Below are 21,596 nucleotides of genomic sequence, written 5' to 3'. Positions count from 1 at the left end.
AATACATGAATACATATCCAGATAATTCTTTCAGTTTTAAATAATATTTTGTCTAATTAATATATGTTTCCCCCTCCAAAACATGTATTTATCTGTTGTGAAATCAAAGGCAGAAATTAATTGTTTTACAGATAGCAGAGAGTAAATAACGAGTTTGGAACCTTGCAGTCTTACCCTGGCAATTTGTCTCATGTAATTGACTCAGCAGACATGCTTACAATTTCTTACAACTTCTACAAGACCTCCTGTGAGCTTATTTTAATGTTCTCCACAACTGAGCTCAGAGCTTTGGACACTGTAAGCAAGTAGTACCAAAAGCAATCATCTCTCCCTCCTTAAAACAAAAGGCAACAAACAACAAAAGCACACATTTTTTTCTCATTGGACATCAGATCTTAAAGGAGGATAAACACGTGAAAGAATTTGCACTTTTTCCGAAGTATTTTTTCTATTGTTTTCCAATAATAACATTTTTAACAGCATCCAATTTGCATTCAATAAAGTTTTAAAAACAAAATTTTCCAAATAAAAATTATCTTTCCAGTTATTGGAATAAAATTTAAATGGGGGATGACAGCAATAAAGCAACCACAATCTGTAAAAATACCTGCATCATGACATTTTTCCAATTTAAAAGGATTTAGAATATCCCCTCCCCCCCCCCCAAAAAAAAGGAAACTGTCTCATTGCCTATATTATTGATTTATGCTGTTGTTGGCTTTCAAATGTAGCACTTTTTATTTCTAAGATCTTTACAGACAATTACTAATGTCACAACTGCACACCACTGTTCCATTGGTGGAAGTGCCCCAGCAGCAGGAAATGCTGTGCCCTTCCACAGACATTTCCTTCCATCAGTGGGACCCACTAACCCTTAACATGTCAGAAGATTAAATTAAACACTTGTATTACAACTAATATGGACAAACAGGGCCTATCAAAAATAACAAAAAGGGTACGACAGGGGAAGAAAGCAGACCTTGTACCCACAAAATGCTTTTTTAAAAAAAAATAAAAAAATAAAAATTCTACTTAAAAAATAGAAAGAGATCATCACATTTCAACAAAAACCTATTTTGAAAAGCTGTATGATAAACTACGGATATTAATGGTTTGCAATGGAAATGACGTCAGAGTCTTAGTTACAAATATCCAAATGTTTGTGCTACCATACTGAAAAAAATAAACAGTGAGCTCAGAGTCAGAAATTACCCTTTTGAGCAATTAAGCAGTATTACACAAAACACACTGAAAAGTATATAGCCAGCAGAGGTGGGAGAGCCCCAAATTAAAATTCACAGATTGCACTGAGAGAAACACTTAGCAATTAAACATCTCAGAGGTGGCGTCTGAAGTTCCTGCCATTAGCAGCAGTGAAAAATGCTTTCATATGTTGCAATGAGAAATACAGGCAGGCAATCAGGGCCAAAAACTTACTTTTTTTTTTTTTTAATGCCTTGGCTTTAGTATGAGCTACCAAATAAAAAGGGTGGCCTCCCGTAATGCCCACTGACATCACTGGTCTTGTAACAGTCACTGTAAAATATGGTTGCTACTGCTGTAGGACAACAACTTAAGTATGCTGGAAGACATACTTCTGGTGTGGTTGAAGGCAACAGGCATGACCTTAGAGATGACCAAATAAAATACAAAATAGGCAGTAAGAATCTATTTCTGGTATCATTTTCTCACATTTCTGGATTTTATAACATAGGAACATGCACTGTCTTTGAGACAGGAGTTTTCTAAAGGCAGGTTTCAAGCCTGCACATCTACAAGCGGTTCTGGCCCTTTTGCTGAGAGCCAGGCATAGCTACAAGATGCTAACAGACAGCCGTGATGTGCAGTAAAGCCCATCAGCCTATGTGCACCAGCAAGCGGCAGCTGCCGCTGCATCCACTGGCCCAGCAGCACAACTTGCACACGGGCAAGTTTCAGCACAGCTCTTAATTCAGAGTTATTTGCCTGCTTCAGAATGAAACCTTGAAACTGGATCTTTCCATCCTATTTGTTTTTTTGGTTGAGACTGAGCATGAGTTCATGAGCTGTCCGACCTGTAGCCTGTGCCTGCGTTCTGGAGTAACGAGGACTGATGCCGTTCCTACCTATGGCATTCTCAATTCTTTCCTTGCTCAAGCTATGATAAAATGCAGCACATCCTCCTGACACATTATCCAGCTTGGTCTTGAAGAACCAGGCTGGAAATCACATAGTCTGCATTGCATGGTGTATTATGAGCCACTTCCTTGATGCATCTGTAGTTAGGCCAAGTTAAAGGAAGAACATAGCAATTTACCTGTTGAGCCACAGTCTGCAGCAAAGCTGCAATCAGGATGAGAGAGGAGAGGTTGTTCATGGACCAGTGATGGCACAAGAACAGGCTCCAATATTCCCAACACAGCTTTTACAGCACCCTTTCCCAAATGGCTCGGGATGATGAGTCCAACCAGCTTCAACAGCACTACTCATCACTGCAACAACAACAAAAATCCCTCACAGGTGCCTAGCATGGGATGTCGTGCCTCCCACTTAGGACGCACACAGCTTACATTTCCTCATACACAGAGGCTAGTGGGAGAAATTCAAACACCTGCCCATGGCAGGGATGCTGCAGCCCTGAGCTCCGTGATGGCACTTGCCAATACAGCCATGTTTGCAAGAAACTCATTAGATGAGGAAGGTTGGGCCTCCTCTGATGATAGCTTAGTTTAACAGAACTCACAGCACTTTTTAGCAACTGGCAAACACCAGTGCAGCCTTTATGGCTATTTACTCCACAGTTACAATCTTCACATGTTGGGCCACTTTCAGTATACCCCAGTGTGTTTGATTTGTGGGTACAGAGTAGGCTAGTGGTTTCCAAATCCAGAGGTATGAATGAACCACTCAGCCTGATGCTTCATGTTCTTCACCGATTTGAAATGGATGATGGTACTCTGAATGCATGCTAAGTAATACAAATCAGCACTTGCATTTTATTGAACATCATATTGAGCATCTACCTAAACTAGGATTATGCAAAATACTGGCCAAATCTTGCTCACTTTAGCTGTCTTCATGAAGACCAGAAGGATTTGGTCCAAAAGCATCAGGTAAGAGCATCAAAATCTGCTAGTATCTTAAAACCAAGAAACATACTCTTCTACCAACCCACTTGAAGATTTATAATACATTAAGGAACATTAAGAAGAAGAAAAAGAAGCAAAGCTAAATGGGCCAAAAGCAAACAAAAGAAACATGTTCTCTTGAGATTGCTAATGCTGGCAGACAATAGCGCAGAAAGAACTCCTCTGACAGATCTTTGAAGTCTTCAATACAGCATGCTAGTGGTCCATATTAATGAGATTTGCTCAAATACTTTTTAAATTATTCCAAAATGTCTTAATCTATTTTCTACATCTTCTTGACCCAATTGCTTCAGAAAACTCACAGCTTCACTCATCTCTGGGCTAAACTTTTCATTCAAACAAGCATGGTCCTCAAGCAGTTTATGTTTCCAAAGGCCCATGCGCAACCTTTTTAGGGTTTACCCCAAAACATGCAGGTAATATTGTAATTACTAGAGATTACGGAAACACTGTAACACTGCACTGTACCTTTCAGTTTGAGTAACTCAAAAGTCTTACCAAGCAGGGTATTACAACGTCTCCCAACAACCCAAAAGTAAATAAATCCAGTCTTAGATGTGGCCTGACAGACAGTAACTACTCCAGCTGCATGACTACCATGCCACCAGCAAGTGAGCAGCAGGCATCAATGGAGGTCTCCCAGATCCCCATTTCCTGCTGGGAGTGATACAAGTACTCATGCAAAATGCTTCCAGTACAGCTCTTATGTGATTTGGGCCTGTTGCAGAGAGAACATTAGAAAAATGTCCAAGAACCAGGCTGGCTGCTCTATTACAGGCTTTCTTACAAATGCACCCAAGTCACAGAAACCATGTCCAGAAGTAGTCGCGCACCACATCTTCTAGGAATGATGGCTATTTCTGCTCGGCGATATGTTTCCACACCAGTCAGTCAAAAGCAAGAAAAGTCAAGGTGCCAAACTCAGTAAGGCAAATGTCACCCTACTAGCTTCCCACCGCCTGACTTGCAAGCATCACTGCCACCCAGCTGGTACAGAAAACAGGGGTAAGGACATTGCCAGCACTTCTGGAAAGTCACTAGCAAGGAAGAGTGCTGGGGAGAAACTGCATGCACTGTTCAGCCCTTCGTAAACAGAAACTTCTCTGAAAAAGTTTGTTCCAGGGCTTTCAACTTTTGCCTGGAGCTCCTCCCGCTACAGTCAGCAAACAAGTGGCCCAGCAACATGCCAACACGGTTTCAGAGTGATGTCCCTTCCTCATGAAACAAAGTGGTGGGACTACTGGGGAAAAAAATGGGGGGTTTTGGTCCCAGAACCATTTTGTTTTCCACATAGACAAACTGCTCAATCCATTTTTTGTATTGAGCTTAGGGGGGGGGGAAAAAAGTCCTTCTGACCTTGCTCCTGGCTTGAAAGAAAGAGAGGAGAGAATATACACATATAAAAAAAGTTAAAGCTCAAACCCACAGATTTCTCTGTTGATCACCTCATTCAGTTCCGAGTTATAGCAGGCAGCTTCTGTTTTATTATCAATATTTAATCAGCATTTAACTCTGACAAGCATTAGGATTTGAAATTTTAAACTAAGTGCAACTTCGCTAAATCCTTTGTGTTTTTTTTTTCTCCGTTAAAGGTTTTCTAAAGGATTCTATCTTGCTATCTTAAAAGTCTGCATGTGTCTTTTGTTATCAATAATGTACAACTTTAGCAGCATGTTTTGTACTTTTCAATTTTTCAGCATGCAAGCTATCCCTGATTTACAATGCTCACTGAATGGTGTTTGATTATTGAAAATGCTTTTACATACATTTAAACAAATGACTGCTCCTGGAAAACTAACACTATTGTCCATCATTCCGTAAAAATACATTTCCCCTCCCTTCTTCCCAAATCAAACATTTCAATTCAGATTCTTACTTTGAGGAAAAACTGGCATATAATTAGGCAGTGCTAAATAAAGGAGAATGTAAACATCTTAACTCTGAAGGTTTAACCATCAAAGCCCCTTGCTGTATCTATTCTGTTATTCGCGCCTCCATTCAGAGCTCTTTGGAGCTCAGAAAAAAAGAAAGCAAACAAAACACGCGGTATAAAAATCTATTTTACCAGCTCTGTGCTGTATCCCACTCCAGATGCCCGAGGCCAGGCTCACACGCAGTGCTGGGACGCCTGGGGCCATGCGGCCGCTCCTCAAGGAGTACAGAGTCCTGCTCTGTAACTGCACTGAGCGGCTTAACTGCTAACTCAGAAGATGGGATTTCACCTGAAATTAAGCTATCAAGCAATTGAGCTCAAACTCAATCAACCAAACCCTTAACCTTCCCTGTTTCAGTGGCACTGCTCTAATTAGGACTCTATCACTATTTCCATTACTATCTCCTATTCTCATGGTTTATTATCTCAGCAGTTTCAATTCTCACCCAGTTGAAATTTGACATCCAGTTTCTTGGACCACATATCATTCATTATGGTTTATTTTATGAAATATGTCGCAAGATCATGGACCGATCCTGCAGCAAATAGGTTTCCGTGGAAAACTGGACCCCTTACTGCAGTGCAAGCAGGACAGAGCCAAACCTTCTCAGAGAAACAAGTCCTAATGTTAAAGGACACATTGAACAACTTATTTTTTCAAGTCAAGAATTTTGTGGTGCAGTTTGAAAACATGTGCTTGAACACATGTCCTGCTTGCACACACTGTAGCTGACCCCCAGTTCTCTGGTGCTCAGGATCTTCCCAATGAGCCTGGATCAGCTTCTAGAAGAGAGAGTTTGGCTAAACCCTACTTACCACCTCTGCCCAGGGGTAAGGGGTAAGACTCAATAAACCATACTCGGAATATCAGACTGAAAAATCTAATGGTCTTTTCCAGTGATATAATCTATGAATCACCCAAACTGCTTACTGCTGAAGGATACACTCCAGAGGGTGTGTCTGGCATTCATGGCGTCCTGATGGCAGCAATACAAAATATTGTCTGCTTTTGGAGAGAGCCTACAAGCTTCAGGTGAGTCTAAAGGTTGTGTTCTGCTTTTACCACAACCAGAATTCCTAATTTTCCTGGGCCATGTAGCATCATGGCCACGCAGGAACCATGGCTGCACAAGAACCCCATTAATTCTGAGGCCCTCTGATGCACCTGGGACAACATTTTTCTGTTCCTCACAGCAGCTCAAAGGGGGAACACCACTGCTAGGCAAGGACCACCATCTCCTTCAACGGCAGGATCTGCTTCTCCTTCAATAGCTGAACTGCATCTAATACCTCTTGGGCTCCACCATAAAAAAATAAGAATAATGTTCAAATCTTGAAGACAGGCATGTATCATGCAGCTGACATACACCATTGGCATGGCCAAGGATTGCAATGTTCACTTGAACTTCAGGAATTTCATCCTCACTAAATAGATATTTTTGGCAACAAAGAACTGAAAAAAAACCCCACATCATCCTCAAATCTATTTTAATTTAAAACAGAAGAGAACAGGGACATTTTTTTCCCCTTGAAGTACATTTTAATAAAATTTAAAATAAAAATAGCTCCAATTCACTCCAATGCATTTAGTCATTCTGTAAAATTCTAAGTTTAAAATGAAATCACCATTTTATATTCAAACAAGGTCAAGAGAACAGCACTAACGAGCACTGACATCACAGCGAACAGCAGCCACTGCTCAACGCTTACATCAGTGTTGCTTGTTGCTATGGTGCTTAACCGACTATTAATTTCTGAAAGAAGGTGATTATAAAGCAGCCATATGAACCTCAGTCAGATGACACCCTTCAGTACCAAACACTGATCTGCCGTTACTCTTCTCTTCTGCAAGTTAATTTTGTGAATCACCACTTTTGTGATGTTAATATTCCTTTCCAACTTGAAACTTTGGACCAGAAGAGAGGCAAGGAGTTAATTTAGAAGCAAGGGACTTTCACATTGCTTTAAATAAAAATCATTTTGCAGAAAGTGATATTTCTTTCCTTTTCGCTACGCTCTGAAAGACTAAAAAGCATGTGTTTTAATTTTTGCAGTGATAATAAGCAATCAAATTAACAGCTAAATTCTGCTCTCCTGCTCTGCTCGACATGCTGCTGTAAATCCAGAAGTGTCTCAGCCTGGGATGAAGCAGTGCTGAAGCAGACTTGACCACTCCCCAAGGATTTGCGCCAGTAAGGGGACCTGGCTGCGGGAATATGCCGCTGCAGCTCCCAGTCCAGTGCCCATGGATGCTGTGCCACAGACTTGGCCAAGTGGCCACCAAGACCTGCCAGAGCAGAGTCTTGCCATTCACACAGAGGCTCTGTCTGGTTACCAAACAGCCTTCTCGGAACATGGCTGAAAGCCAGAAAGTGCATCTTTGTGGCCTTGCTCCTGAAATGCAACAGGATTCCTAAACCACTGGCTTCCCAGGCAAAACACAGGTTTAAGGCACAGCGGTGGCTCCAAAAGCTTAGCTGCAAAAGCTTAGCTCCAAGCCCAGCGCTGCAATCTTTACCCACACTGCCAAAAGAGCTTTTACTTGTGCAACTAAAGCACGCTCCTGGGGTTTGCAGGATCAGATCCTTCCTTCAGACATGCTTCAGAAGTTGTGTGCAAAACAGTATTTGTATTTACCTTCTTCAGTTGCTCCTGTAAAGCAATCTTCAGTTACAGCCACCCAAAAAGGCCACTCTTGTTACCCTGCAGAGAAAGAAGGTAACACAACGTGACTGCTGGGTCAGTGTCAGCAACAACACCCGAAGCATTTTCACTGGCACCACGTTCACAAGTACAAACATAAATAAAGCAACAAAATGAATCTAATCGTGTTTAATGGTGAATGACTTTCAGAGAGAGTTAATAAAAACAATCAAGTCACAGGACTGCTGCTTATCAGTACCAGCCAGTGCGAGGCTCTTCAGTTCAGCACGAACAACTTGGTCTTTGGGAGAAAAAAAAAAGAAGAAAAAAACCCCATGGAGATGAGACATCTTTGTTCTCTAGCATAAACTTTCTTAATCTTGATGTCTATCAATCTATTTTCAGTTTGAATAATAAATGAGTTCAGTTCTTTGTTTCAGAAATCTCACTATTGTCTGAATGGGTTCTCCTTACTTAAGGCATTTTAAGACCATTTGTAACCACTGCTATTTTAGCTTCTGAATCCTTTCTTTTTTCTCATCCTTTTCCATAGAGACACAGTCCTAGATGAGATTTTAAAACTAGCTGCATCTTCCTAATTCAAAAAGTTGTTTACTATCTTGGGATAGCTCCTCGTTAAGCATTACCGAGAGCACACCAAGTATGCCAAGGTGGTAAGAGCAATGGGTATTAAAAAGAAAAATAATTAAAGTGTATCTTTATAAAAAGTAGGAGGGAGAAAACAGGGAGAAAACAGCACGTGTAGGGTTTTTTTTACCCTGTATATTACTGCATCTTGTGTACTCTCTCTTATGCAAAAGAGTATGTAATCTCTTAAGAAACATGACAATCTGCCACTTTCTGTTCATGTAATTGGGATCAACATATGGTACAAGAGAAAAGAAAAACATTTGTTTATTAATTTAGATCAAGTTACTAACTCAAACCACTAACAGCATTCAGAATTAATTCCACATCAATTGACCAAATACCTTAATAGAGTAAAATTACAACAATTTCAGTGAAATGTTGATCTTCTGCTGCAGGGGTGCAGAACAATATGTAATACAGACAGAAAGAAATACGCAATAATCTGGTGACACAGATGACATCATATGAAACGGAAAGTCAGTGACATGTGTATGTGTAAGAGCTACGTGAAACTCCATTTCATAAAATTCACACAGCGAAGTGGAGTTTTGGGGGTGTTTGTGAAACTCAGCAAATGGTAAGTTATGCTATTTACATCAGTAGGTAAAGGTTTTTACTGAAACAGTAAAATACCAACCTCTGGGAAAAATCAGAATCTTCATTAAGTTCTTTCAAAAGAAGATGTACTCGTTTGCCATTTATTTTGGAAAAAAAAAAAATTCACAATGAGAATGAACCACTACTTTACTATTGAAACCCGGTTATTTTTAGCCAGAAAAAAAAATAGATATATACATATATTACCTTGAGACAAAATGAATATTGGTTTTAGCTGTGCTCACTGGCATTTTATTTTATTTTATTTTTAATTTTCATGTTTTGAGTGAGAAGCTTTTCACAATTCTTGTAATGCAGTACTGGAAGATCAGGCACCAAAATTTGTATGTTTGCTGTATTGGAAGCGCTGTGTACTTGGGTGTACATGAGTGAGACACTCCTGATTCTGCACGGTAAAGGACATAACACTACTCCACCATAACAGGTCAGGTCTCACCTTCCTGAGAGTATGTAAAACAATACATCTTTTATGTAAAATACATGACCTTTGACATACGATGTGCTCTTAGATTAGCAACAATAAAGGCTTTTATCCTGCTTTGCTGCAGGGGTTATCTTGGATTTGACACTTTAAACCTCTTTTCATATTTATCTGGTTTATAAATTTTCTGGGTATTTGGCAGCGAGTTCCTTATTTTGGCAGTATTTTGCAAGCAGACTTCATTTCTACCCTGAGTCTTCATGATAGTAAATGAACCATCTTAAAATGTACTTTTTAAGGAAACTGCTGAAAATTACACGTTTGCATAAACTGTGCTACAATATCTCTTTTGGCAGTGCTGTAAAAGGCAGGTAAGGTTTTCTAAACACATTTGTCATCTGTGAACTGAACAGGCTCCATGGAAACCCAGTAACACTGGCCCACCGTTAGCTGGTGGGAGACCAAAGGGGTCTACCGAGGGCAACACATGCGGAGGGCTGAGGAGGACTGCAGCTCCTTTCACAAATCACTCCTTGACTGACAGTCGGACTGCTTTCGTTTCTGGTTATCTGGTTGTCAGTCTTGCTATATGCTACCTGGCTTTCAAAAATTTGGGTGATAGACCACTGAAGTTAAAATGATCAGCAGAGACAGCTGTTCCCACCTGTGAAAATTTCTCATTAATAGTCCAAAAGTTGAGTATCTCAAAACATAGAAACACAAATACAGACTTTCCTCCTGAAAATGTTTATATGGGTGAGCGAATTGATGTAGCCAACACACATTCCTTCCATCATGCTGTCTTTAAGATAAACACAAAGTACCATCAACACCGTAAGTGTGTGCGTGGAGCAAACAAAGAAAAAATCCCATCCTACCAAAGCAAGACACTTCACTATACTCACATTTTCCCCCCAAGGAGATGATTAAAATAGAAAACCAAACCACAAACAAAAAATCCACTTTGTGAGCACCACTGGTTCTGCTGTCTCACAAGCAGAAGGAAGGTCTCCAAGCGCCCCGCAACACCAGCCCCTCAGCTCAGCTGGCATCCCACACAGGGGGCAGTCTGCAAAACTACAGGCCCTGCTCAGATTTTACTAGATATTCCCGAAAACATGATATTTTTTTCACCAGTGCCTCAGTTTACCCACCAGCGAGAGAGGTAAACACTTTTGTAACACATTTTAAAAACCCGGGATACAAGATGCTTTAAAAAAAAGATGCTCTCAGCAGGATTTTGGAAAGACAACTGGTAATACTCTTAAAAAGACCATGAGACCTGAGCTAGTGCCATAACCTTTCCTGCTGACTTTAACAGAAAGCCCCCCTATTGCTGTGGATCAAGTCCTACCTATTTACCTGGTACCAAGGGACCAGACAAAAAGATCAGAGGCTTTGCCATTATACCTGCTGTCGGGCTGGACCTTGCCACTCCTTTGATCCCACAACGCTTTTTTGATTTAGTGGTCTCCTCCTCCACGGCAGGGAGGTCATTCCAGGGAGGCTGCAGGATGGAGCCCTAGCTCCAAGTGATTACTGCAAAGCCAAATTTAACCAATAATATAAAGAACATGCAGAAATAGTGAGCATTGCAGAATGGAAGTCTACTTAAAACAGTAACGTTTTTACTAATATCTAAATGAGAAGGGCCTTGAGTATAGCCAAGAATAGATTAACAAAGACCTTGATCCCACACAAACTGGCTGTGAGTAATTTTACACAGGAAAGTAGAACACCAGTTGAGCTGCTCCCCTGCTTAGAATTACACATGTACATTTTTTGCCACTGTCCCAGCCTTGAGAAGCCTACAATTCATTATTGGAAACCTAGAGTCGCAGAAGAATCTCTCCTTCGCTACCTAGGAAGCAGACTTCTTTTTTTAAAAAAAAAAGAGAGAGAGAATACACACACATCCCTGACAGCACAACAAAAAAATGTTTCTGAAATTCGATTTTGATTCATTTTTCTTGTATAAGACCAGAGACCAGCTAAAACGTATTTAATGTGTCTGATAAAAATATTTACTACAAGACTTCCTGAAAGCTTTAAAATATCAAAACTTGATCACCAAAATAAGCACTTCTGTGCAGCAATTTCTTCTAAATGAAGTGTACCATAACCATCTAATACAGCTGCTTCTTTCCCTTCAGAACTCCCTGAGTCACACATTCAGCTGCACACAGGCTGAAATACAAAATATGTTCTACTGTTCTCGTAATTATTATTTTCTTGTCCTGTGCAGGAAAAGACGTAGTCAGTGATCTTGTCAACTGTACATTTGTAAGAGGACACACACACACACAAAAAGTTTTTCATTTGGTGTTTTGCTAATGCTGAAAATACAGGATGTACACTGAGCATGAAGAGCAACATCTGGTACCATGCAGGCTTGCGGGCCCGATCCTGCACACAGGTTACTCTTCCCACCCCATGCGCTCAGTCTGGTTACTTGCACTAACACATTCAAATCATATGTAGGATCGCTTTGAGAACAGCCGGTAGTTGTCTCTTCAGTTTTGCTGTACCTATTTTATTTTCAAAGGGGTATCTAGCAACCTAAACAATATATATTAAACTATATCTTTTAAATAATCTGAGGGAGAAGTATTTTTTATGACCATTGTCAAGGTGGCTACTGTTTATCGGGCAGCACCCAGTAAATCTCCGAAGGGACGGTACAGGAGATTTTCTGTACTGGGAATATTATCACCTCCTCGGAAAGTGAAAGGCAGGTGAACGGTGAAAGTGTGAGGGACCAAGTGCACTTCTTCCACCTCGCTCCGAGGAGGGGGAAATGGATTTGGTACAGGCCAAAAGACAGGGATGTTAACGCTCGCTACCTTGCTGCTTCTCGGTGGAAGGAGGGAGCAAATAGGACTCTATTCTCCTTCTCAGGCATTAGCAGGCTGTCCAGAATCTCTGGCTGGTGCTTATTATTTATTCTAAACAGAAATAAAATAAAAATAAATAACAGCACGAGGACAAAGCTACGCACGGCACATTTTTTGAAACAGTATTACCTCTCCAGTCCACTGTAACCTTGGAAAAGCGTAACTCAAGGTAAGCCAACGCTAGGGAACTGATCGCGAGCCATTCTTCCCCCGCTTTTTAACAGCTCCCGCAGGAAACCCGGGCGCAGCTCAGTTTACAGAGAACTTGGGCGCAGCTCGCTCCCGCCGAGCCGAGCCGAGCCGCGGCGGCCGGGCTCATCCGCTCACGACGGCGCGGCTGCCGCCGAGCCCAACGCGGCGGGGGCCTCCCGCGGCCACCGGCGGCCCAGCCCGCACCGGGACCCCGGGAGGCGCCGGGCGTGCCGAGCGCCCCGGCCGCCGGCGGGAGGCCGCCTCGCCTCCCTCAGCCCAGCGCCAAGGAGATCAAACGCTGCCGCCCGCTCCGCGCTCGCCACATCTTCCCCGCTTCTTAACATCACCCTCCGTGCCTCAGGGCCAGCCTCGGCGTTCCCTGCCGCCCTACACCCGCCCCTGGGCGCCCGGCCTGCCCCAGCGACCGCGACAGCGCGGCGGGGAGCGGCCCTTCCCCGCGCCCCGTCAGGCGGCGGCCCGGCCGCGCGCGCCACGCCGAGCCCGCCACTTCGGGGGCTCCGCCGCGCGCCGGCCGCGGGCTCCCCACGCGCACCCGCCCCGCGCCGCCACCCGCGGCCCCCCGGGCGGCAGCTGCCCGCGCCCCCCGCCCCGCCGGCCGCCCTCGGCGGGGCCCGGCCGCCTCCCGCTTACCTGACAGGCGAGCGATACTCTTGGTCATGGTCATGTGAAAATATTTTCGAGGTATCCTTTAACAGGCTTTAAATATTGAAGCCTAAAAACAATATTTGCTGTTTTACCTTTGAAGCTTTAACAAAAGCTTTGTTTTAGCATTTACCTCGGTGTGCAATAAGAGTTAATAATCAAATCCGTCCCAACCCCCACAAATGTTAAACAAAAAGATAAAAGAAATGCAAATAGCTATTGTCATGGAAAGTTAAAGTACCTGTCTGTATTTTTAAGTGAAAACTATTATCTCTATCAATCAAAATTTAAGAATACAATAGCACTAATCACACAAGGTGCTTTGACTGAGGTACTTTTCCTCATAAAAAGTTTTTTTTTTTTTTTTTAACTGGTGCATAAAAGTAATACACTTACAATTAGATATGGTATTTGTAATTTTGTTATTAAAAACCCTCAGCAGTCTTATTGTTAATAAATGCCTCCGAGTCTGTAGGCTGATTTGTACCCAAGAAGACCAAAGTCCCTACATATTTTAATAAGGTTGATGAAATTTTATTCAGATTCTCACACTTTCCAACATGTGGTGGAACAGCACACTCTTCTGTTTGAGAGGAGTTACTCAAACGAAGGAAATAGTTAATTGGTAACCAAAACTACTACTACTGGCCTCACTGCACATTTTCCACATTTCTCCCAATGCTGTCTGTACTACAACCGCCTGCTTTGAAGACGTGCCCTTTGTCATCTTTTCTTTAATTTTTGATGCCAATTCCCTCTCGTCGGACTCTGACGTTCTCCTAATACAGCATATATTACGTATACAGCATATACATTGTGCAGGCACACCACGCGGATTTTCTCCAAAGTCATTTTTAAAACTAATTTGTCCAGGCTGAAGCAGAAACCGAGCTGCGCAGTTAATAAGTGCAGGAGCGAGCACTAGTAATTACACCTATACTAAAAGAAAGAGCCCAAGATTAAAATATCTATAAGTAAATAGTTAAGCCAGGATGCCATTATGCAAACTCTGCTCTCAGGGAGGGATGTCTCCCACACTGAGGAGCAATAGGACTGTCATTTTTTCCCCCTGCAATATCAGGTTTCCTACTCCACAGTTCTGGTACTCTGCATCATGGCTAACATCTCTAGTGTGCTATTAATATCAATGAAGAGACGATTCAATTTCCACATAAGAAAAACCTTCCTATTACAGCGCAGACATTCTAGTGAGGACCCTTGCGAAGGAAACAATAAAGACCAGAGCACTGGGTGTTCCCCCCCCCCCTTTTTTTTTTCTTTTTTCCTTTTTTTTTTTCTTTTTTCCTTTTTTTTTTTTTCCTGCTGCTGCTTTTGCAGTTCTGCGTTGCACACTGTTTGAAAGCTTTTAGCTAACAATGGAAGCATTATCTTCAGGATAGTTACAAAACAGGATTTGTTAGTACAAAGAATAATAACACTGAACTCCCCCACCCCCCTACCCCCACCCCCCCCCAAAATACCTGCCTATTGCAATACGGCATTTAGTACTTTATTCAGAAGTATATTCCAGAAACACCTGTATTCTTGATGCAATTCCCTCCAACAAACTCCCCTCAGCGGACCACGTTTGCTTACGGAGCTTTGGACAATCAAAAAACAACTAACAAACAAACAAACATTTTGTGCATTTATAAAATGGAACAGAAACAAAAGTATCTTATTCTACCGGAGTGCAAACTTACCCATTAATGAGGAAGAAAAAGGCTTAGAGCTGTACAGTAATTGCCAACCAACTGCAGAAAGTTGAGAGTTTGAAAACACTAAAGCACTTTTGACTATCCAGCCTTTCTGTGCTTCAACACTGGCTGCAGCGTAAGGAAGGACTGAAGGTATGTGGTCTAAACACAACAAAAGCCACTGCCTTACTCTAGATTAAATATGCAGGAAGAGGCCCCTTTGCATAAACACAAACACTCAGCAAATGAGTAACTGGCTCAAATCAGACGCCTGCTGTGCATTCTACCTGTCCTGATCTCTGACAAGCTACACAGCTTGTTTAAGGGGATAGGAGCTACAAAACCAAATCAAATCATAGCGCTAAACGCTTTGCTCGTATAATAGTAAATAACAACAGCACCAACAACTCAACGCCAAACGTTCATTTCTAATCTAAGCATTGCTCTGGCAAAGAGCTGAATCGTGTGCGATGCCCGCTTTGGCTCAGCCACCCATTTCGCCAGAGCAGAAGAAACACAACCAAACACCACCTGTAAAATTAATTTTCATTAACTGTATTGAAATCCAATACGTTCCTGGCCTGGTCTTTTCTTAATGAGGATGTACAATTAATACAGAGGCTTCTGGTTAAGTTAACAGAGTGAATCTGAATTTGCTTGTACTGTCCCTGTTTTGTTTACTATATAAAAGACATTTCACACACAGACCTTTTTTAGCTGTTATGAATCACTGCATAATGCACACATATTTACTGGTTTATTTGGGGAAAAGGAAGAAATTTCTGAAGTTTCCCTTAAAAAGATAATTTTCAAAATACTACTCTCAAAATGACCCCTCCAAACTATATTTACGTCAAAAAACCCACAAACAACTAGAGACTGTGATAACCACCAAGCATGTCTAAGCAATTATTATTATAATCAAATATACTTAATTATATACTGTGATATACTCTCGCTTCTAGAGAAATAAATTATTTTTCAGTCTCGTTTATCCTTCCATTCCAGAAATAGAATGAAGCAGCACAATTTTAAAGCAATTGGAATTCACCAGTGTCCCTTCCTAACTTAAGGAGTCAAATCACATTGACCTCTTATTGTAAGTCCTAGCTACATGTTGGTTTTGGTAATTTAATTATTTTTTAATAACTTGCAGTATTAAATGATTGCCATTGAAACACAAATAAGATTATACTCCTTTGCCTTACTCTCTTGTGCTCCAGACTACAGCGTAACATGGATAACACGACTGCATCCAGCACCGAAATTTCATTCTGAAAGAGCACTTACACACAGGCAGACACAGGAAGATTTGGCCTTTGAAAGACGCAACACATTTACTGGATTCTCAAGCATGTGCCACCGATTATTTCAAAGGATACTGGATATAACTCACAGTTTTAATGCTGTTCAAGCATGTGCAGTTCCACTGAGCACTCGCACAGTATGGAGTTTTTACTTTTCCTTGGATAAACTCACCATGTTAGAGCACAATGAAATTGCTAGCATGAGCTAGTCAAGCCTAACAGGATAAAAACGCTCCAACAAAAGAATCCTGCAAGAAATTTTAGAGCCCCTGTATCATTCACCATTTTTGCATTGAAATGACCTTCCAAATAAGGTGTCAGATAATACGGTTCACATAGATGATAGTGATCTAACCTTGATGCAAATAAACCATAGTACAAAATTTAATCAGTATATCACTGTGTAAAAGCCTTTGTCCATCCCAATGGAGCTTCTAATGACTGTTTTGGCAGTTCTGGCTGGTAGTTATGCCTCCCTGCTCATATATATCTCATACTGGTTGAGCAAGCTAATGGAACTGCTGTTAGTGGAATCCAATATTAATACCCTGCATCATGCAAAACTGGATGCAACTGAATATATTATACAATTACAGGTAGCATCTAATTCCATAGGTATTAGATACTGGGCTCTGAATTAATATTTTAATAGAGAAAGTGAAATAAATACTATGTTTCAGGTAAGATATCTATGAACTCTGGATCTCCCAGTCTTCTTGCTGTAAACCTACTCTATACTCACACAGAACAGACATAGGACCCTGACAAAAATTGGCAGGCAAGCTTTAGATGCTGAGTGACACATACTGATGCACAGAGTCAAAGATGTCATCTTCATGCAAGCTCCACTAGTTATAGGCTTGAGAGAAAAATGAAAAAAAAAAAAAAAAACCAAACCCAAACCAAAAAAACCCACAAAATAAAACAAAAAAAGGGGGGGTGGGGGGACTGGAGCGAGACCTCCAAAAAATAAACAGGGTGTACAGTTTCAAAGGCTACAGACACAGACATTTCATTGTTCAAGCCAATTATCAGTGGAAAATAATAACAACAGATGGATTCAGAGTCACTGACTTTTCATATGCACTTCATCTCTGCACAACAGATGATGAAATGCGAGAGCTATCTCAGAAAGGCAAAACATCTTTCAGTAAAAGAACTCTATACTCCAGATGGGGACCTTCTAAGGCAGCTGATTATCTTCTTATAATGTTGTAAGATAGACTTACTAAAACATTTCAAGAACTGATCAGATAGGATGAGCACAATGGCATCATTATGAGAAGTAAGTCGCTTCGGCCTCAGACTTGTGACTGAACTAGTTGGAGATTTCAATAGGGTCTGAGCTGCCTGTTCCCCATTTTTGCATCAAGTACCGGTTCCTTAAAAAAGGGCCCAAAGCTGCTGCCTGCAGGCTGGACAAAACACGGGGGTCGGCTTTGCCTGGAGAGGGGATGCAGGCGCAGGGCCACGGAGTCAGCAACTGCATGAATTGGTCCCCAATAAAGTCTTGCCGTGTGAGCGAGGCAAGCCCCCTCGCCTTCTGCAAGCACACTATTCCACACGGGGAGAAAGGCAGAGGGCAAAACATATTTACAAGCACGACTGTTTCCACTATAACTGCTAGATGTAGAGGGACCTCGTCATCCAGGGGCCTAGAGAAGCACTATGAAATAGGAGCAACCTCAGCTGAGTCAATGGAGTTACACCCATGAAAACTGGTGTAGGCACAAATAAGACACAAATTCTTTCTTACAAAGCCTTTACAAAAACTCATCTTTTTTTATGGGAAATAAAAATTTGCTTTCAAAGGGAAATAACAAATGCATGTAAATTTCGGTGGTTCCGGTGATAAGCAGTTCCAACAAATGTCACACACACCCAGTGAAGAACCACCTACCTAGCACAACCTTCTCCCACTCAACCTGAATACCACAGACTATGTGTTTTTGGTCACAAGAATCAGGTACACCACAATCTCAAAACTTGTTTTTTTAAAAAAAAAAAAAAGTAGTGGAAAAATTAGCTCATTAATCTTTAAGACAACATTTATTTAATGGAAGAATACTACATAAGTATCGCATTAAAACGAACTGGTTGCCATTTCCAGTTTCTTCTCTAAAACACTGCAAGGAAAATTTAAGAAATGACACGCTCTGTAAATCAGTATCACATACCAAGGGGTAACAATACACAACACACACACACTGAACTTGCACCTACTGCTAATTTATTTCACAAGTTACAAAATATTTCTTAAGTAGAGGGCTGTTGGCTTCACAAACGTGAAGGGAAGAGATGAGTTTGCGGGCACAAAGCACAGCGTTTCCCCTCTTTGTGAAGTACTTTGTCAAAAGTAAATTCACAGGGGAACATACGAGCAAAGAGTAAATTTTGCCCAGGGCAAAATTCTGCAACTGCTTTAAGAAGCAAACAAGAACACAAAAGATGTGTAATACAACCATCTGGCTCTACTCATGCTATATCAATAATCCCCAAAATTTATCCCCACCCCCTTAATCAACCCACACTGATGCCACAAAACCAAATGGCATCACTTATGCTTCCTGCCCATCACATTTTGAAATGATATTTAATATGCATACAGTACATATTTGCATGTTAATCAATTTCTTTAAGAAAAAAAAAAATATGCTTCTTGAGCTATTAGTTCTGCTTTTTCTACTTATTCACACTGGGATTTCTAAAACCACCAAGAAAGTCCTTGTGGTAAAGATACTCTCATATCGACACGGCGTCTCAGGTATCAGGACAACGTACCGGTCAGAATTTCAATCTCTTCTTCTCTCTAGTTTTTTGTCACAGTGTGAAAATAGCAGAGTGTGAATAATAATGTGCCAGCAAAATTAGCTGTTCAAGAAACACGGGTAAGCGATCAGTTTTGAACTCGAGGTTGGATGCATTTGTAAACGGCACCCTATTTGGGATGCAGGGAAGGAATTACACAGGGGAATCGCGGTATTCTGTATGTCTTTTCCATCTAGGATTTTGAGTATTTGCACCAATTATTTCAGGATACATCCCATCCAGGAGCCAACCTGCTCGTGGAAGAGGAAAATGCAGAGCTCCTGGTCATGGATGGAAGATAAGCCTCCAATGTGTGTTGGCTGCACGGCCTCTCTCCCTTCCCAACCCAAGCCCGAGGTAGAAGACCACCCTGGGATGGACAGGCAGAAAGACAGCCAGGCAAAGTGACTGAAAGGGCGGCCCCATGATTGTTTGGGGTTGGCTTCATTCTGGGGGGAAAATCACCTGCGTAACCATCGTGATTCATACCGTGAGCGTGCAACGTGAAACCGGTACCAAAAACAACACTTCAAAGAAGGTCTCTCACCGGTGCTTTGGCGACTGACGGCCACGGCCCCAGGCGCTGACTCAGAGCTCTTCTTCTTAATCCACTTTTCTACAACAACATACTCCAGCCCAAAACCTGCCTCTCCCCATGGCTGCGGCGGGCTGGCACCCTCCCCGTGCCTGTGAGCTGCCCGGGGGGGTGCACGCTGCAGCGTGGATGGTGCCCCAGCCAGCAGCCCTCTTGCCCCGCTCTAGCACGAACTTATGGTTGTTACATAGGGAAGGAGAAATACAAGCCCTGAGCGCTCATGGCATAGGCAGAAATGTTTTGCAGCTATTTTCTTTGGAAATAAGCGTATGTATAGCGGTTATGTCTGCTTCTACATCCAGACTACCAACCTGAGATCACAAACACTTTGTTAATTTTTTTTTTTTAAAATCCATTTTTGGATTGCTTCTGCTGTTTCTATGGCTTGACTTGTACAGCCTCTTTGTAAGAATTGAAAACAGTCTCCCACAAACACAGGAATGGGCAAATGGTTTAGAGAGCTAATCCACACCTGGGCTACGTAAAAGGGGCTCATATTTTCCAAACAGAAACACAACCCCTTTTATATATGAACCAGATTTGGATCCAAATGCTAAATCCCTTCACCACATCCTACGCAGGGCTCAGCAGCGGTCAAGGGGAGCAGCGGTGGGTGGTGGCTGCACCCACGATTCTGCAGGAGCACCAGCTCCATCCCGATGGCAAGGCATGGACGAGGAGACATCGCGACATTGCACTTGGATGTGAATGGCAGACCCGTCCTTGGTTACACCATGGTTAACGCAGGGTAATCCCCATCCCGCGCACGCCTCTTACAGAAGAATCTGGCCCTGTCTCGTTACTCTTGTTAGAAAAATGAAGGCTGTGACAGAAAATAGCTGAGAACTACATCTTGCCGATGCCAAAATACAATAATAACATGTTCAAAGATTTAATTTAGAAGACTACAAAGTCTAGCTCATACATCATAACACCTTGAAATAACACTTTAAGGTCAAATCCTGTGCATTTTTGGAAACCACCAAAACATAATGAAGTTTTACTTAAACACAGCATTTACATTTATAACGCATTTCAGATTCTTCAAGTAAGCTAGACCACATGCTAGGAAAATGTACTTCCCACAACATACAAATTAAGTCATATACAGCCTTCCCTCCACGGGCTGAACAGCCACCGGCACAAATGGAAGTCCTGTGTACGGATCAAAGGCAGCATGTGGACCTCTGAATATGATTTTTTTTTATTATTTTGTTTTTAATTGGCAAAACATCAAATCCCACTAGTAGTTTATTTTTGTTGCCTTCCTTGCCCCTTTTCTACCTCTCCCACTTATTTCACAACGGAACATTTTTAAACCACTAGAAATCTTTGTGGCAAAGATGATGTCATACTGACACAAGATCAGGTGTGAGGTATGGTATGAATAAATACTTATCCACAACCGCATTTAATTTTCAATGGTTGGGCATCAAGAGACAAAGAAGTTCTTATGCAGACATATTAACTGAGGACTTAATTTTAAATGGTCTGCATTTAAAAGCGCAGGAACAACGCATAGTGCAAGCCTAGAAGAAAAAGAAGCAAAAAAAAAACCCACAAAAAAACCCAAAACCTCTTGTACCTTTCTTCATCTTTTTGGGAAAGCAATGCACAGCTCTAAAACTTACTGCTCTTCACAGTAATAAATACATGGTGCTTGATTACTTCATCTTCTAAGTCACCGATACCATGCAGGATAATTGTACTTTATGCACTGGTAATAAAAACTCTCCCTACGAAAATAAATATGTATTTTACAGTAATCAAGCAGGAACTAATTTTGTACTTTTTCACAAGTAGCCATTTACTTTGGCACTGAATGGTAATGTGTAGTAGAGAACGCCGTATACGCTTTAACCCAAGAAAAATTAGACTTGAAAATTAATACACAGTGAAAGACAAATTTAAAGCAGCCTTCTTGTGTTCTGACATAAGAATATAAAAATGACACGAGCAACTAAAGATTAGTTTACATACTTTTCAATCACAGCTGCCGCTCGGTAACCACAATACCTTTAAAATGACATTCTACTGAAACAGATA

At 41.6% G+C, this 21,596-nt stretch overlaps 1 protein-coding gene across 13 annotated transcripts in view; it reads right to left on the bottom strand.

Annotated features, from left to right (window-relative positions):
- Nucleotides 1-21,596, bottom strand: part of FOXP1 (forkhead box P1) — a 391,136-nt gene that overhangs the window by 218,469 nt on the left and 151,071 nt on the right. For 11 of the 13 annotated variants that reach the window (XM_056335165.1, XM_056335159.1, XM_056335162.1 and 8 more), the window contains one exon: nt 7,699-7,764. The gene's annotated coding sequence lies outside the window, so the exon portion shown is untranslated. Of the gene's footprint in view, nt 1-7,698; nt 7,765-13,131; nt 13,214-14,846; nt 14,995-21,596 lie in introns of those variants that run through there. The other 2 variants (XM_056335169.1, XM_056335168.1) reach the window with 2 other exon arrangements.

This window comes from Falco biarmicus, chromosome 4, assembly GCF_023638135.1.
Source record: "Falco biarmicus isolate bFalBia1 chromosome 4, bFalBia1.pri, whole genome shotgun sequence".
Lineage (NCBI taxonomy): Eukaryota > Metazoa > Chordata > Aves > Falconiformes > Falconidae > Falco > Falco biarmicus.
Note: the sequence above shows the minus strand (reverse complement) of the source record. Positions and strands in the feature narration are given on the sequence as shown.